Raw genomic sequence first — 13,205 nt, forward strand, 5'->3', positions numbered from 1 at the left:
CGCTCCTCAGGATCTGACGTTCAAATGCTCAGCCCTCCTTCTAGCGCCAATTCTGTTGTGCGTGGGAGGAGGGACAAAAGCTCTTGAGATAACCTCCGTAAATTTGAAGTGATAGAATCTGGAGTTCACGTACAAGCCCTCCTTCTAGCGCCAATTCTGTTGACGAGCGCGGGAGGAGGGTGAAAAAAGTCTTAAAGATCACTCCCGCAAACATAAATTGATAGAATTTGAAGTCTGGCTGTTAAACATTGATCGCGATCAAGCCCTCCTTCTAGCGCCAATTCTGTTGACGCGGGAGGAGGGTGAAAAGGTCCTTAAGATTGCTCCTTGTAAATTATGAATTGATAAAATCTGGATTTTCAGGTGTTAGGCATTCATCGCGATCAAGCCCTCCTTCTAGCGCCAATTCTGTTGTGCGCGGGAGGAGGGACAAAAGCTCTTGAGATAACCTCCGTAAATTTGAAGTGATAGAATTTGGAGTTCACGTACAAGCCCTTCTTCTAGCGCCAATTCTGTTGTGCGCGGGAGGAGGGACAAAAGCTCTTGAGATAACCTCCGTAAATTTGAAGTGATAGAATTTGGAGTTCACGTACAAGCCCTCCCTCTAGCGCCAATTCTGTTGACGTGTATTTTGTACACAATCATACACAGAATAAAATACCTAAAGGCATCTTATCCTCTCTTGAGAAAATAGTCTCTAACTGCTGAAGATTCGCGTAAAGGATCAGTTAGGTAGACTCCAAGGTTCTTTTAGTGGGGTCTCCACGTGTGGACAAGCTCCAGTGGTATGATGTGATTTGCTGGAATCACAAGGGGACTTACATTGAACTTCCGATCTGCTTTGCTGGACACAGGCTCTTACTAACTTAGATTAAAAAAAATAGAAAAAGGATAAGGGCGAAGAGAGGATCTAATCCTAATACTAAGAATGTAGGAGCAATGACTTGACCTTTTGATGAAACTCTAACTAGGTCTTGTTTTGACATCAATGGAACATCTACACAAGACTAGTGCAATCTTCTAAGGGGAGCTTTATGATGTTCAAGTTATCACCGCAGGCATAGATACCATCCAAGTTGATGCATATCAATGAAGAGGCAACAAATTGAAATTGAGCTTAGGCTGAATGATTCCAGTTGACTACGCAAGGCAAGTCTGCAATCAACAAACTGCTAGTAGTATGGATGTACGAATTCCACCATCAATCAATCACATTTCCTCCATTCATCTAATTATCTACCATCTAAGATTGAAGACTCAACAAGAAACCATGCAAATTGCAAGAAAAACGACATATTTCACCATTACTTCAATGAAAATGGAGTTTGTTTACAATCAATGGCAACAATTTCTTGCCTTGTCCTCCTATTCTACTCTCTAACTACTTTCAACTATTTACAAATCTCTCTAATTCTATCTAAAAATCTCTTTCACTCTAATTCTCCTTTTACAAATGAAATGTTTGGGCTTATATAGTGCCCACAATACAATTTGATGGCTTAGATCAATTCAAGATCAATGGCCAAGATTTTACAATGAAAACCCTAATTAGGGTTTGTTACAACCATTACATAACATTTAATGCTTGACCAATGATAAAATTGTATTGCTTGGACACATGTCCCTTCTAGAAAAATCGACCAATGGATAGCCGGGGTAGGTACATCGGAGTTTGTGCCACCTTCCATGAGTTAAGTACATTGAATCTGGACATGCTGAGATGGACTTCTCTGATTGGAGAAATGATGACTAGGACGCCACCTCATCTGACACTTGAAGCTTGCTAGATATTTAATTTGATGTCGTTGAGAGGCTATCTTTGATTAACTCTTGTTCTAACTCCTTTTGTCCTTGATGTGCAGGATGATGTACCTCGCCTTGGAACGCTGGATTGGAAGAGGTCGCCCATGTCTTGGCTTGATCGTCCTGGCGAAGACCGTCCTTGATCCGGCTTGATTTTCCTTGAAGAGACCTCCATTTGACGCCTACACAACATTTCAAAATTAGTAACATGATTTTGCAATACATAACATAAATTAGAGAGCAAATTTTAGGAAACTTAATGATAAGTCCTTTATTAATCATTTCCTAAAAACAACTGAGCTAAGGCAAAACAAAATTTCAAAATTCAAAATTAAGGCAATGACGATCAAAATTTGAAATTAAAACAAGAGATCTTGCCATACCTTACTTGAGAGCTTAACTCTAAAATGCAAAATAAAGGAATTCGCCTAGGCAAAATTTGAAATTCGATAGTCTTGATGTGATCTTCAAAAGAACGTTCCTCTTATCAACTTCGCCACCCTTCAAGCCTTGGACGTGATCTTTTCTTCAAGTTAGCAATTTCGCCATCTTTGATATGTCTTTGACGTCCTAGGCAACTTCGCTCAAATAGAAACTTCAAGTTCGCCTCTCCTTTGGATAGTTACTAGTGCCTTCTAGCTTGAAATGAAATTCGTTCCTCCTTTGCCTTCTCCAAGTCGCATATGAGAGATGATAAATGATGATGTGAAAATGAAATAAACTACCCCTCCCTTTATAGCGCTCACACCTCTCACCACCATTTAGGCCGACTTTGTAAAAATAAAGCAATTTAAATGATTTTTAAATGAATAACAAGGGCCGACCTCCATAAAACAAATAAATACCAAGCGCTCCATTTAATTTTTTAATGAATTAATAATCAATTATTAAATGCCTTCATTTTTAATTAATAAATTCGATTTTCTTACAAGGCAAAAATAATCAATTAATACCAAGCGCTAAATTTAAATGCCATTAATTAAATATCGATTTTCCTAGCATTTAAATAAATTCAAAAATGCGTTTGAGCGCCAAAATTTTTAAAAAACATGGAAAATATGTACCTCATCGCCCTGGTCCCTGACTAAGGGACAGGAGCGATCCATCACTTGGTCTTGATTTTTTGCACTTTTGACGTTCAAAGCCTTTAACCTCACGTTGGAATTGGCATTTTCGCTAGGATTTTCAAACTTGAGTGACTTGTCTTGCAAATAAATGTCCCTTAGATGTGATATCGCCCTGGTCCCTTGAAGAGGGACAGGAGCGATCCTGAAGCTCTAGCCAAAACGTGTCATCTTTCATCCTTGGTTCCTCGTTCATTGCCTCTTAAAGGACGTCCTTGACCTTAGCTATCCTTGCATTGTCTTGATTTTGTCGGAACATGAGTGTTTTAGTAAAAATCGCCTTGGTCCTTGTCCAAAGGACAGGAGCGATATGAGTCCTTTAACTTAATTGATAACACTTTTACGTTCAAAACTCTTGCATATCATCTTCAAAAGACACCTTGTACCTTTTACCCCTTTGCAAAACCTTGACTTAACGTGATTTTTGAAGGAATTAGCAACTATAATCAATATCGCTCTGGTCCCTTCCTGAGGGACAGGAGCGAACTTCAAGTCTTTGGGTTCATGCTTGCGTTCTCCAACTTGCAATCACCATCATCGTGCAAAATAAAGTTCCTTGATCCTTCGTGATCACTTGATGCTTGATAAACTTTCAAATTTTAAGCCTTCATAAGAATTTCGCTCTGGTCCCTTGGAGAGGGACAGGAGCGATTTTAGCTCTATGGGCCTTATTTCACTTTGTCACCTTCAAAACTTATATTCAACGGGTTCGTAATGTGCTCTTCTATTCATCCATGCCTTGAGATCGGTTCAAACTGTGCAAGAAAGTCATCCACAACAAAAATCGCTCTGGTCCCTTCCTGAGGGACAGGAGCGAACTTAAGCATTTTGGTCCTTTGTTGACGTTTGATAATCTTCAATTTGTCTTCAACGGGTTCGATTGACCTCCTTTCTTGCCTTCGAACATAAAATTTGCTTGATCTTTGCCTAGATCGTACCTTATGAAGAATTTCGCTCTGGTCCTTCAGTGAGGGACAGGAGCGAATTTGACCCTCTAGGCAAAACTTCATCATCTCATTGTTTTTGATCAAGTCTGGATGCTCTATCATGCTCATTTCGTCCTTCACCATGCCTTTGATGTCTCGATTCGTCCAAACAAGGTCAGGAATGGCTCAACTAAGCATTTTCGCTCTGGTCCCTTGGTGAGGGACACGAGCGAAATTTGACTTGTCGCACTCTCGATCAGGACAATTTTAATGGAATATAACATTTAAGTATAAGTGACATTTCCTTCTATGTTTCTTCTTTCTTATACTTTAAGTTATATTCCATATATACTTTCAGGATGTTTGAGAGTGGTTTCAGACCTCCAGGAGTTATATTGCAAAATCTAGTTTTTGGAGGTTTTTTCAGTTTCCAGACTTAGTCAAATTCAGGATCAGGGCATTCCAGACTTAGCCAAATTTCAGGATCAGGACCTCACTCAAGCCGGACTTGCTACCCTGTTGATCTCCCCGACAGCACTTCAAGTTATATTCATTTGATAAAATGTACCTCTTTGGACCTTCTCACATCGTCAAGACGTTAAAATCTTGCAAGGACAAAGCAAAATTGGATTTGTAGCTCCGGTCCTTCACTGAGGGACAGGAGCGATTTTGCTCCTACAGGCCAAAATATCATGATTTTACACATTTTATCACTTCACAAGGCGAAAACAAATCATTTGAAATGCCTAGGATCAAAAATCAAAAAAGTCAAAATTTGGTCAAAATTACTCAATTGGACAAAATTCATGTTTCATCATCAACACTTAGACAAGTTTAAACTCTGCGTCAACATTCCAATTGAAAATTAGACCATTCTGGCAAATTCATTGCATTCAAAATTTGCATTCTAGAAAAGGAAACTCAAAAGCTCTCAAAAGCGACTGGATTCTGGTCCGAAAAGACGGTAATTAAAACCCTAAGGCTTGACCCTAAATCCAGACAACTAACAAACTAACAAAACCCTAGAAAAAGCAAAGCGAAAACGAACAAAACGAGCAAAAAAACATGGGTCCCCATTTGCAATGGGGCGATGTGTGAAAACGTCACAACAGGAACCTGATTATTGTTTCAGAAATTCTGATTATTCCCTTGGTAGTTCTGACTGTCTCTTTGGAAATTTTGATTGTCTCTTGTATATACGGAAGAACCTTGTCCTGGATGATTTCCTTGATAATTCCTCTGCATTTGGTTGTTCTGTCCTTTCAAATAGGTTACCTCCGCCGACAATTTCTTTACTTGATTGATTAATTCCCTCATTTCTTCTTTCTCCTCTAAAGTCCGACTAGAAGTTGTCGCGTTTTGGAGGTATATCGGCTGCGGCGGTAGTACTTGTGAGACAGGATTTCCGAGGTGAAGAACCAACTGATTACTGGCCATAGGAATTGGGTTCATCATTGGAGTATTCTGAGACAACGCTCTGTTGATATTTTGGACTTGTCCTTGTGCCGCAGGATTTCCCAGATAGTTCAAGGGTCTTGTAGCGGCACCTACTTCCAGATCATTGCTGACTGAAATAACTGAAGCATAGGCTTCTTTCAAATTGGTTGGGGGGGTGCCTTTTGTTTTTACAAACATGGAAGTGAGGCGGTCCAACGCTGCATAGTAAACAGGCAGTGCGGCAGCATTATTCAAGTTGTAGGGATCTCTTAGTCTTGTATATGCTTTGTGAAACCTATTATTGAAAGTGCTGATAGGTTCATGTTCTTGTCTTCTTATTTCCACAAACTGTTGATATAATTCAGATGGAGAGATTGGCGATCTGAATTTTTCCAAGAAGATATCTTTCATCTCTTGCCAATTATGAATGGAGTCAGCTGGCAGGTGGATATACCAGTGAGAGGCTTCTTCATCAAAGGTGTAAGGAAAAAACCTACAAGCCACGTCTTCATGCTGGATATCTCTATTATGCAAGAGATCTTCAAAAATCTTGATATGTTCATTAGCTGAGCGACTTAGGTCACCACTATGAAACCTAGAACAGAAGTGTTCAGGGCTCTTTGGCATTGCATTGTAGGCGGTGAAGACCATAGGGGATGCATTGGCCGGACGCCATGCCATTGGGATGTTTGCTGGGGAAATCACTGACTGAACTTGCTGAACAATTGGTGTAGAGGAGACTATAGGTGAAGTGCTTGGGACTTGAGGGGAGGGGGTTCGGAATAGATTGGAAATGTCTTCCACCTCTGGTCTTTCTTCTTCTGCTTGATTCTCTCCTTTCTCTGGCGAAGCTTCTCTTTTCTGTCTAGATCTGGTGGGTCGTTCCAATTCTACGAACTCTTTGGATGAACCTTGTGCTGATCTGAGGATCCTCTGAAATTTATCCGGGGAGAAAGAACTTATGTGATCCAACGTAGCGTTTATTCTCGCTGAGGCGGTGCAGGAGCAGGTTCAGGGGCTTGATTAACTTCCTCTTGTTCTCTCAGATTTTGTGCGTCGATGCGGTTAGCAATATCTTCTTCTTCTTCTAGGACGAAGCACATTCGACACCAATCAGGATAATTTCTTTTCACGGACCAGGCTAGGCTATATAACTCAGTGATGATGTCTTCTTGTTCGTTATTGAAGCTCAAATCTGGTTGTATCACTGGTTCGGGGTCTCTTCTTGGTTCAGGAGGATTGATGGGCAGACCCATCTCTCACCATGTTAGTGGACTAGGAAGAAAATTGTAGGATTTCTTTCAGAACTTGCTTGTGAAGGATAGAAATCCTTTCTCTCTAAATTTTCTTTGATCACAGTCTCTATTTGTCTTCCCTTTTCTTCTTCTTTGGCAACCACGTGACTTACTTGCCTGAACTGAGAGTAATTTACTATGGACTTCCAAGCAAGTGCTCGCAATTGATCTGTAATGCAGGACTGATTTAGTCCTTGTTCAGGTTGTTCAAGAGGCAGATCCATACACCAAAAGTATGAGCGGAGATGGGCTCAGACTAACTTTGCATAGTGAGATGGAAATCATCCATACACCAAAAGTATGAGCGGAGATACACCATCAATTGACACTTATCAAATCCTTCATTCAAATTAACAACAATGAAAGCAAATCTAAGTTAATTTTAACTAAGTGTTGAGGCAATTGAAACCATGCAAATCATTCAAATAATAGAGATTACAAAGCAGCGCACATGCAATATATTATCTGGAAATGACCTTAAGCAACAATACATCAAAAACCTCACCCTTTTCAAATGAGAGGAGGCAACCTTATATAGTTTCTTGAAAATCAATGAATGGCCAAGATTGAACAATGATCAAGGGCCAAGATCGATAATCACAAACCCTAATTAGGGTTTCCCCAAAATACTACTTTCGACCAATTACATTTGGGACACTTGTCCTTCTTGCTAAAAATAAATCTTTTATGAAAATAGAAGGTTGTTACATTGTGACATGTGCCCTTCTAGAAGCTTTTGGATGAGTCAGGTTCATTGAATCTGGACATGCTAACTTGGAGCGATCTGATTGGCTAGAAAAGATGACGAGACGCCATCTCAACATAAGCCACTTCTAATCTTGCTGAGGCGGTGCAGGAGCGGGTATGGGAGGTGGATTAACTTCTTGTTGTTCCCTTTGATTTTGTGCATCAATACGTGCGGCGATGTCTAACTCCTCGTCAAGGATAAAACTCATGCGATACCAATCAGGGGTGTTTCTTCTCACAGACCAGGCAAAGCTATACAGCTCAGTGATAACGTGTTCTTGTTCATCGCTGAAATCCAAGTCAGGCTGAAGCACTGGCTGAGGTTCCCTGCCTGGTTGAGGAGGAATGATGGGCAGGCCCATGTTGAAATTTATCCGGCTGCGATCTCTATGATGATGATCCCGCCTCTACTTCCTCATACGACCTGTAAAACCAAAAGAAAAAATAAGTTAGAAAATTTCTGCAAAATTTTGAAAAAAATATTGGGGCCACGAAATGGCCAAGTGTTGGAAAATTTTCCATTTTTCACTCTCATACTTAGCCATAAAAATTGAATTTTCACCTCCAAACCCTCAGCCTTGAAGCTGGTTGAAGTCCCCATCAAGTGTTAAAACTTTTGAAAAAAATTTATACTTGGCCAAAAAAGTTGAATTTTCACCTCCAGACCCTCAGCCTTGAAGCTGGTTGAAGTCCCCATCAAGTATTAAAACTTTCGAAAAAAATTTATACTTAGCCAAAAAATTGAATTTTCTTTCTCCAAAATCATTTATTAAATTCTAGAAAAATATCCAGAAAATTCACAATTTTAATTTTACCTCTGACTTGGCTAGGCTTTTCTCCAAAATATTGAAAAAATTCAGAAAAGATGCCTTTCTCCATAAATCTGTAAGCGTTCTGCCAAAATATTATCCGACTTCCAGCAATATCTAGAATTTCCTCCAGATGATCTTCAAACTGACATACTTTACTAAGCTCTCCTTAGTAATTTTGAACTTCTTGGTGTAATAATGAATTTGATAACGAAGTATTTGTAGACAAGTTTTAAGAAAAACCCCTAAAATCATCCAACTCATACTTTCCATTTTGATTTAAGTTCGAAGATATTCATTAATCCTCCAATATTCCCTTTCAAAAAAAACTTTCCATTTTGAATTAATATCTTAATAAATTTTTAATATTCCCTCAATATTCTCAAAAAAAACGTTCCATTTTGGATTTATTTTGAGGCTTTTTTTATTTTTATTTTATTTAGATATTTCTTCATTTTGAATTTAATTTTGAAATCTCTATGGATTTTGTGACATCATGTTGACTTTGTTTGACCTTCCATGTGTAGGTTGATTTTTTTTTTTTGAATTTTATTTCCATCCTTTTCAAATTTTGGCGATTTTAGCCAACCTCTCCAAGGTATGGCAGACTTTGATGTTGACTCCTTCATGGCCTCTTCATGGCTTCCTTCATGGCTGGGCGGACTTTGTTGTCACCTCCTTCATGGCTTCCTTCAAACTTGGGCGGACTTCAACCTTAGCCCCTTCATGGCTTCTCAAGCTTTGGGGGACTTTGGCTTGGCCTCTTCATGGCCCCTTCAACCCATGGCGGACTTTGACCTTAGCACCCATGTGCACTCCTAGCCCATGGCGGACTTTGGAGGTTGCTCTCAACACTTGGCAAGCTTGGGCGGACTTTGTTGTTAGCTCCTTCCTTGGCGGACTTCTAGCAAGGTTTCCACATGACTATGGCGGACTTTGGTGTCTTCTCCATCTTGGGCGGACTTTTAGTGCTTCTCCTCATTGGGCAGACTTTGATCACTCCTCCTCCTTAGCCTCCCAACCTTGGGCGGACTTTGGAGAGTGCTCCTTCGTGGTCCCTTCAAACTTGGGCGGACTTTGGAGTTACCTCCTTCATGGCCCCTCTTATGCCTTGGGCGGACTTTAGCTTACACTCCCACCTTGAGCGGACTTTGGAGACATCTCCTAGGGCGGACCTTAGGCATCCCTCCTCCTTGGACGGACTTCAACCCTTGCTCCTCCATGGTCTCCTTAGGTGGGGCGGACTTTGGAGTGGGCACCCATGTGACCTCCAAACTCATGGCGGACTTTAGGCAAGGCACCCACATGACCTCCATTGGCATGGCGGACTTTAACCTCAGCACCCACATGACCTCTTCAACCTTCGTGATGGGGTTTGAACCTGCAGAAACACTTCAAAACCCTTGTTAGCCAGACTTAGAAGAATTTTCAAAGAAATTTCAAAATTTCATAGTTTAATCTAATTTAACCGGATTAACTTGAAATTTGAAATCCGTGCTTAGGTGGATCATCTGAAAAAGCAAAAAGCCTAAAATCTAGGGATTTAGCTTTTTTAGGTCAAAACTGGGAATTTTCGAATTCCGGTCGAAGCTGGTCAGTGGTGCAAGTGTAAACCCTAGGTTTGCATCCCGAAAAAAGTAAAAAGCATAAAATCTAGGGATTCGACTTTTTTTAGGTCAAAACTGGGAATTTTCGAATTCCGGTCGAAGCTGGTCAGTGTTGCAAGTGTAAACCCTAGGTTTGCATCCCGGAAAAAGCAAAAAGCCTAAAATCTAGGGATTCAGCTTTTTTTAGGTCAAAACTGGGAATTTTCGAATTCCGGTCGAAGCTGGTCAGTGATGCAAGTGTAAACCCTAGGTTTGCATCCTAGAAAAAGCAAAAAACCTAAAATCTAGGGATTCAGCTTTTTTTAGGTCAAAACTGGGAATTTTCGAATTCCAGTCGAAGCTGGTCAGTGGTGCAAGTGTAAACCCTAGGTTTGCATCCCGGAAAAAGCAAAAAGCCTAAAATCTAGGGATTCAGCTTTTTTAGGTCAAAACTGGGAATTTTCGAATTCCAGTCGAAGCTGGTCAGTGGTGCAAGTGTAAACCCTAGGTTTGCATCCCGAAAAAGCAAAAAGCAGACATCCCTAAAAAATAGGAAAAACTTTCTAAAAATAGCCATACCGAGGATTGGGCTAAAAAGGCCAACAACGAAACTTCCTAAAAAATAGGAAAAAGCAAAAAAGCAAACTTTCTAAAAATAGAAAGTTGTCCAAATTCGTCCAAATCAATTGCGATCTTTGTCCTTTGGCCTTCTCTAAGCACTCTGGTGGTGTTCACACTTCGGAATCACATAACTTGCAAAAACTAACTTTCAATTGTCAGGGCCTGAAATGCTCTGAACTGGACAAGCCTTGGTGAAACTGCAGCAAAAGGTCACAGAACACTAACAAAATCCTAGAAAGCAAGAAAAGAGAGGGTCCTCATTTGCAATGGGGCGATGTGTGAAAAAAGGTCACAACAAGTATGAATCACATTCATTTGCTATTTATGATAAGATCATTGTTCTCTAGTCATTCTGATGACACTAACGGGATAATTGAGGCAGTAGGATTATAAATGCAATCCAACTCTGATCCATTAGAAAAAATAAATATAAAACAATAATGACTGCAATATTAATATCAAATCATTTGTATGAAAAAAACTTAGTACCATTATTTCAGTAATTATGACAACACTAGATAGAAAGGTCACCTTGATTTACATGTAATCTTATATTGAATCTTTTCATGTATGATCTATTAACTGTAAGGGAAGATGTAGGTAAGAGGGTTAAGGTTGCCATCTAAGTAGGACACATTGGATGGATGCCAAAGTTCTGTGTAATGTCCCCACTTTAGCAGTTGACCAAGTGTATGTGCATTAGCCTATCTCTACATGGTCTCGAGGGCTAACGAAGGGTTTAAGGGGATCTTGGAGTGTTTTGGCCTAGTCATTTCCAGTTTGGGCCAAAACGGAGTTGATTTACTTAGTTTCAGGCATACTTACTATTTTTAGTAAGTCAACAAGACACAACGGAGGCTAATTTTGGTGATTGGATTCTATACTCCTCGGCAAGAGCTTTCCGACGAGCTATCACTCGCGCTATTCGGAGTCTGATTGCTAATGTATTTTAATGCCTGAAGTGTTATTAAAGTAACATTTAATTTAATTGTAAAATATTAAAGTGTTACTTTAATATTTACTTTATGGGGATGTGTGCAAATCAAAGGGGCACCCAAGGGAGACATAAGTGAATATTTTAATATGTTTTATATTGCACATCTTTTATCCCACATTGCTCAAGTGAGTTGGGTTGACCCTTGGAGAAAGAATAAAAGGAAGCTTTTGTGGCTTCATTCAGCATGTGGAATATGAGAAGAAATTGATGTGTGAGATGCAGATCCGTTCTTGGCATTAGAGGACGTCTATCCTCTCTTGTGACATTCTAGACGTCATTCCCTTGGGGTTTGGCCTTTGGAATCCATTGCTATCAGCTTCATTAACAGGCAGATTGGGTGCATCTCCAGCTACAGGCAGATTTGGTGTTTTGCTCATACCTTCTCCACTTCTTGACCAATGCTTATGCCATTCTGAAGGGATGATTTTATGAAGATATTGGACTGATTGAAGACTAATTAATACCGTAGCAGCACTGTAGCACAGCACTATTCACGTTACTGTAGCACGACACTATTCACGCTACTGTAGCGCGGCACTATTCACATTACTGTAGCACGGCACTATTCATGTTACTGTAGCAGCAAGATGGGAAGTCATTGCTGGAATATTATGTCAAAAATGCTGGAGTATTTAGTAAGCTGAAAAATCTGCTATGTATTTGATTTTAATAATTCTGGAAATAATATCATATCAGCAGTAGTTCAATCTTCATGTTGCATATTATTGTAATTTCCTTCTAGTTCATGTTATGTGATTTCAAATCTATGCAAAGACTTCAAAACAAACAAACATTTCATTTCCGAAGCTATAAGGGGATTTAAACATTAAACGGAGAAATAAGGAGTTGGATGCAAACTGTTTGACTAAATTCCTATCAGCAATTGGTTTAGTTTTTGGGCATTCTAGGGTGTCCATTACATTCTGCCACCAAGGCCAAGAGGGTCAAAGTCCCACCCTTGGGCTTAAGATTGGACAAGCCAAAAACCCCACTACGATCTCCATACCATAAGACATGATAAATAAGAGAGGTAGGTAAGAGGGTATAAGGTTGCCATCTAAGTAGTACACCTTGTGTGGATGCCAAAGTTCTGCCACCAAGGCCAACAAAGTCCCACTCTTGGGTTTAGATTGGACGAACTAAGGACCCCACTACAATCTCTATGGCTTTCCTACCATGATGAGCTATTAACTATAAGGGATGAGGCATGGATAGGGAAGCAAGACAAGTACCCACTAAGTAGTATACCTTGGGTGGATGTCAAAGTCCTGCCACCGAGGCCAAGGGAGCCAAAATTCTGCTCTTGGGCTTAGTATGGGTTGGCTTGGCCAAACCTATCATGTCCCTATCTCTATACTAGAAATATTTTTGATAGTAATAACAGAATAGGAGATATATTTATATACTTCAGCTAACTCTAACAATGTCATTAGTTTTATATGCACTTGTGTTTTTTGTGCGATGGTTGCAGGATTGATATTGAGGAGCATAATGAAAAATAAACTATTTGGTCTAATGTTCCGAACCCTAGATTTAGAGAATTTATGTTTAATCATCTTTTATTGGAAGAAATATATTATGACTTATATACATTTCAATGGCTACCTAACCTATTGCAGGAACTTAATCAGGTATGCTTCTTTGTTTGATTATTGTTTTAAATGGAAATAGAAGTTTAGAGCAAAAATTTAGGATTCTACTAAATGGGGACATTACAAAATCCAACCATTTTCCTTTTCAAGAAATTGACTCCTCAAATATTTCATCATTTCTCAACACTTAGCAATCTCAAATCCACTTGACAACTTCACAACATTTTTTTGCACTTTGACAATTGTTACAACATTTTGCAACATTGAC

General features: G+C 39.6%; 1 protein-coding gene across 1 annotated transcript in view; it reads right to left on the reverse strand.

The window, feature by feature from the left end:
* Positions 1-13,205, reverse strand: part of LOC131060514 (phosphoribosylaminoimidazole carboxylase, chloroplastic) — a 180,877-nt gene that overhangs the window by 105,339 nt on the left and 62,333 nt on the right. The window lies entirely within an intron of this gene.

Source organism: Cryptomeria japonica, chromosome 2 (assembly GCF_030272615.1).
Source record: "Cryptomeria japonica chromosome 2, Sugi_1.0, whole genome shotgun sequence".
Taxonomy (NCBI): Eukaryota; Viridiplantae; Streptophyta; class Pinopsida; order Cupressales; family Cupressaceae; genus Cryptomeria; species Cryptomeria japonica.